This window comes from Saccopteryx leptura, chromosome 1 (assembly GCF_036850995.1).
Source record: "Saccopteryx leptura isolate mSacLep1 chromosome 1, mSacLep1_pri_phased_curated, whole genome shotgun sequence".
Taxonomy (NCBI): Eukaryota; Metazoa; Chordata; class Mammalia; order Chiroptera; family Emballonuridae; genus Saccopteryx; species Saccopteryx leptura.
The window spans coordinates 55,855,913-55,862,125 of record NC_089503.1 but is presented as its reverse complement, the minus strand read 5'-3'; the positions used below and the strand labels follow the sequence as shown (position 1 = coordinate 55,862,125).

The following is a 6,213-nucleotide window of genomic DNA, read 5'->3' as shown; positions in this document are numbered from 1 at the left end:
CTGGCAAGTATAATTCCAAGAAAAAGCTCTCCCTGTTCCCTTGTGGCAATTATATATATATATATAATTTTTTTTAATTTAAGCCCCTCCTGCATCAAAATTATGGTGCTTTTAGTCAGCCTTATTTATAGTCCTCTCTAAGTCCCAGTTCTTACAGTACACATATTTCAGACACACTTCAGGAAACAGAGACATATTATAAAAGCAATATTATGGTAGGGCTCTGCTGAACTTACCATTTCACCCAGAGAGAAAGAGAAGTGACCTTAGGCAAAAGGCTTCTCAGCTTCAGTGTCTAGGATCTTTATTTATAGATCCCAGATTCCTTGAGCTGTCTCCTGACTTGCACTCATGGGACACCAGTTCCTCCAGCTCTGCTACCCTCTTGAAACAAATTATTTCCCTGAGAAATTTCCTGGAAATTCCCAGAAGAGGGTCTGGTTCAGGGCCATCGTTTTAATTCAGACTGGGATGTTCCACAGACTGTGGAGACCTGAACATTACCAAAGAGAACTGGTTCTGCCCCAGAGAATTTATAATTAAAATATAATTTATATATATTATGATGCAGAAATCTGAAATGATCAGCTCCAGTGATTTTTATCTACATAGGCAACAAAGCAGCATTCAACCAGGGAAGTACTAAAGTTGCCGAATCTGATTACACATGTGTCTGTTTTGGTTGTTACTTTTTTGTGTGTGTACTTTGAAGCTTTCTTATTAATTGTATAAGCAGTAAGGTTGTTATGAGTTCTTTTATCTTTGCAAAATCTCTCCTTTTTTCTTCGTAATATGACTTGTTTTAAATTCCGCGTACTCTGAAAATAATGTGGCTACATTCACCATATATATTGGTATGTGTATAGTAAACATAAAACCACTAAGAGTGACTTAGGTGTAAACAGTGTATGCCCTTTTCTGATAACTCCATATGTTTGAAATGTGTGGCAAGGCTTAGAGTGTCAAAATTGATAACAAGTATATTAATGTGATTAGCTATACCCATGTATGACTTCCCAAGATAACTATGTGTCATGATAAATTAGTTAATTGGTTATAATTAAGTTACATGTTAACTCTTGCCTTTTGTTGCCTCTGCCTTTATATTTGCAACTTTGTCTTTTATTTTTGCAATTGAAATTATTAATTTAAATATATTTTTTTAATTTATGCATGTGTTCTTCATGCTAATAAGATGTAGATGGGATGTACAATGCTTAACTTGCATATATATGTTTCTCCAATGATTTATACTGATTATTCAACATTGGGATATCCAGAGCTCAAAAAAATTGGTAATAAATCACAATGTTATATATTGTACTTTTTTATAATATAATGTTAGCTCCTTAATAAAGACCTTAATAATAAAAAAAGGGTTTAATTAAAATGTAGATAAATTTTAAAATTTCACATTCAAAAATGGAGTAATTTGGATTTCTTTTACTTAGAATTTTTATTACTCATTTGCTCAAAGATAAAATATTAGATAATTTGATCAAGAGAGATAATATGAAGAACCTCATGATACTACTGTGTGGCTTCAGCATCTTCCCTTGAGATAATAAAATAATAACCTGAAATGTGGCCCATAGGTGCTTTAGCTAGGAACTATTTGTTTCATGCAAGAGTACAAACATGAAGACAATCAAGATACATTACTCCCAAAGATGTATCTATGCTCCATTCCCCCACTTCTTTTGGAAACCATTATTATTAATTAACTAATATTAATCAATATTAATATTTTATGTTTGTGATTTATTGAGCCTAAATTGATGTTTACAGTCCTATATAAAATGTGGGTAATATGTATCTACTTCATAATTTTCAGACTTAAATTAGTCTATTAATTTACTTTATAGCATTTACGTAATATTTATCACAAGATAGATATTTTCAAGAATCTCTGATTCTTTTCTTTTTGTGTGACAGAGACAGGAGAGAAGGACAGATAGGGACAGACAGACAGGAAGGGAGAGAGATGAGAAGCATCAATTCTTTGTTACGCCACCTTAATTATTCATTGATTGCTTTTTCAAATGTACCTTGACTGGGGGACTACAGCAGAGTGAGTGACCCCTTGCTCAAGCCAGCGATCTTGGGCCCAAACCAGTGATCATTAGGTCATGTCTATGATTCCATGCTCAAGCCAGAGACCCACACTCAAGCCGGATCAGCCCACACTCAAGCTGGCCACCTTGGGGTTTCAAACCTGGGTCCTCCGTGTCACAGTCCAACTCTCTATCCACTGCACCACTGCCTGATCAGTCCTGATTATTTTCTTAGTCTATTATTTTTAAACTTTCTTTTAGGAAGTCAGGGATCTTGTTATGAAACCAACAAGAAGAGTATGAAGATAATGTGGAAAAACAGAGGGAAAGATTCTGAGTGCCTATTACTGACTTAATTAAAGCTTCCCTGTTTTGATATAACTTTACTATTTGGATAAAAATGTTGGGAAACTATGACCTTAGAATTAATTCTTTAAGTGAAATTCTCATGTTGGAGAACATGAACATGTTCATAAACTTTTAATAAATATTAAAAATTATATTTTATTAATAGTATGCCAAATATGCTTCTGAGTACAACATATAAAAGAACTGCTTATTTTCATCAACATTGAGTTTTAGTTAAAAGTGTGATGGAATTTTGTTTATGTGATTTAAGGTCTGGATAAAGACCTCAAATTTTCATTCATATCTCTTTTCAATAACTCTGAGCTCTAGCTTTTTCTTTTGATTAGCATACCGGAACTGGAATCTGCCCACATCTGTATCTCCATCTCCATTTGCCTCATGTACCTGGTTGCCCTCGTGGGCTACAGCACCATTCTCCTTATCATAAAGACAGAGCCCTCACTTCATGAGCCCATGTACAATATCATCTCCTTGCCATGGTGGCTGTCTCTGACGGGGGCCTGTCCTTGTCCTTTCTTCCTATCATGCTGAGAATTTTTCTGTTTAATGCTGTGGGAATTTCACCCAATGTCTGCTTTTTTTTTTTTTTTTTTTAAATTTTAATAATTTTATTTTTTTAATGGGGTGACATCAATAAATCAGGATACATATATTCAAAGATAACAAGTCCAGGTTATCTTGTTGTTCAATTATGTTGCATACCCATCACCCAAAGTCAGATTGTCCTCTGTCACCTTCTATCTTGTTTTCTTTGTGCCCCTCCCACTCCCCCTTTCCCTCTCCCATTCCCCCCCCCCCCCCCGTAACCACCACACTCTTATCAATGTCTATTAGTTTCACTTTTATGTCCCACCTACGTATGGAATAATGCAGTTCCTGGTTTTTTCTGATTTACTTATTTCGCTTCGTATCATGTTATCAAGATCCCACCATTTTGCTGTAAATGTTCCGATGTCATCATTTCTTATGGCTGAGTAGTATTCCATAGTGTATATGTGCCACATCTTCTTTATCCAGTCATCTATTGACGGGATTTTTGGTTGTTTCCATGTACTGGCCACTGTGAACAATGCTGCAATAAACGTGGGGCTGCATGTGTCTTTATGTATCAATGTTTCTGAGTTTTTGGGGTATATACCCAGTAGAGGGATTGCTGGGTCATAAGGTAGTTCTATTTTCAGTTTTTTGAGGAACCACCATACTTTCTTCCATAATGGTTGTACTACTTTACATTCCCACCAACAGTGTATGAGGGTTCCTTTTTCTCCACAGCCTCTCCAACATTTGCTATTACCTGTCTTGCTAATAATAGCTAATCGAACAGGTGTGAGGTGGTATCTCATTGCTGTTTTGATTTGCATTTCTCTAATAGCTAAAGAAGATGAGCATCTTTTCATATATCTGTTGGCCATTTGTATTTCTTCCTGGGAGAAGTGTCTGTTCATATCCTCTTCCCATTTTTTTATTGGATTGTTTGTTTGTTTGTTGTTGAGTTTTATGAGTTCTTTGTATATTTTGGATATTAGGCCCTTATCTGAGCTGTTGTTTGAAAACATCATTTCCCATTTAGTTGGCTTTCTGTTTATTTTGTCATCAGTTTCTCTTGCTGAGCAAAAACTTCTTAGTCTGATGTAGTCCCATTCATTAATTTTTGCCTTCACTTCTCTTGCCTGTGGAGTCAAATTCATAAAATGCTCTTTAAAACCCAGGTCCATGAGTTGAGTACCTATGTCTTCTTCTATGTACTTAATTGTTTCAGGTCTTATGTTTAGATCTTTGATCCATTTTGAGTTAATTTTTGTAAAGGGGGACAAACTGTAGTCCAGTTTCATTCTTTTGCATGTGGCTTTCCAGTTTTCCCAGCACCATTTATTAAAGAGGCTTTCTTTTCTCCATTGTGTGTTGTTGGCCCCTTTATCAAAAATTATTTGACTATATATATGTGGTTTTATTTCTGGACTTTCTATTCTGTTCCATTGGTCTGAGTGTCTATTTTTCTGCCAATACCATGCTGTTTTGATTGTCGTGGCCCTATAATATAGTTTGAAGTCAGGTATTGTAATGCCCCCAGCTTCATTCTTTTTCTTTAGGATTGCTTTGGCTATTCGGGGTTTTTTATAGTTCCATATAAATCTGATGATTTTTTGCTCTATTTCTTTAAAAAACGTCATTGGAAGTTTGATGGGAATTGCATTAAATTTGTATATTGCTTTGGGTAATATAGCCATCTTGATTATATTTATTCTTCCTAGCCAAGAACAAGGTATATTCTTCCATCTCATTATATCTTTTTCGATTTCCCTTAACAATGGTTTATAGTTTTCATTATATAAGTCCTTTACATTCTTTGTTATGTTTATTCCTAAGTATTTTATTTTTTTTGTTGCAATCGTGAAGGGGATTATTCTTTTGAGTTCCTTCTCAGTTGTTTCATTGTTGGCATATAGAAAGGCTATTGACTTCTGTATGTTAATTTTGTATCCTGCGACCTTACTGTATTGGCTTATTGTTTCTAGTAGTCTTTTTGTGGATTCTTTGGGGTTTTCGATGTATAGGATCATATCATCTGCAAAAAGTGATACCTTTACTTCTTCTTTTCCGATATGGATGCCTTCCAATGTCTGCTTTGCTCAAGAATTCTTCATCCATTGATTCATTTCTTGGAATCCTCAGTGTTTCTAGTCATGTCTTTGGATCGTTTTCTTGTCATTCACAATACCCTTAGGTATAGTTTGCTCCTCACTAGCAATAGAGTTGCTAAAATGAGACTAATCTTAGCCATCAGGAGAATTCCGTTAGTGCTTCCATTCCCTTCACTTTAAGGAGACTAAAATATTGTCAGAAGAATCATCTCCTTTCTCACTCATACTGTCTTCATCAGGATACCATGAAGCTGGCCTGTTCAGACAACAATATCAATGTTATCTATTGCTTCTTTGTTGCTCTCTGTACTACGCTGGACTTGGCATTAATTTTTCTGTCATCATGTTGATCCTGAAGACTGTACTCATCATTGCATCTCTGGCATAGAGATGCAAGGCGCTCAATAGCTGTGTCTCCCACATCTGTGCTGTGTTCATTTTCTATGTACCCATCATCACCCAGGCTGCTATGCACCACTTTGTCAAGTACAAAAGCCCCCTCACTGTTATTCTTATTGCAGACATATACTTGTTGTTGCCTCCCTTAATGAACCCCATTGTGTACTGTGTAAAGACTCGACAAATCCTGGAGAAGATCTGGGGGAAGTTGTTGAGCATATGTAGGAGTTATGAACTTGAACATTGAGGCAACAAATTATTAAACAGTCAGTATTTATTGGCACCTACTATGTATTCAGTGCCAGAGTGGTTAACATCTTGTGGAAGACTGAGGGGAAGAATCCATTCATACATTCTTCGGTTCCACAACTGGGAGAATCTTCTCTGTGCTTTCCTAGAATCAAAGGCTGCCCACCAGCCTCAGTCCTCTGGTTCCCCATCTCCTTCTCTCTGTACAATCTCTGCGAAAACATGGTTTCCCCTTCAGCACCCTGCCATCTTGGCTGCCTTCTCTGCAAAATATATGGTCTCTTTCTTCTTCTCAAGTTTCTTCTTGAAACTTTTTGGCATGAAACCTCTTCTCCAGCACATATTAGCATAACAAAGCCCCTTCTCAAGCAGGAAGGTAGTTAGTATTTTCACCTGGCAGTGGCCATTTTTAACAGTAAAAGTGAGCAAATGTAAAAATCACATTTTACAAACTTATTTGCCCAACATTGTATTTTTAAGATGTTAATGGAGCAGTTGGA

General features: G+C 36.1%; 1 pseudogene; it reads left to right on the top strand.

Moving 5' to 3' along the window:
• Positions 1–351: 351 nt before the first annotated feature.
• LOC136388035 (olfactory receptor 51A7-like) lies at positions 352–5,711 on the top strand (annotated as a pseudogene).
• The last annotated feature ends 502 nt before the right edge of the window (positions 5,712–6,213 follow it).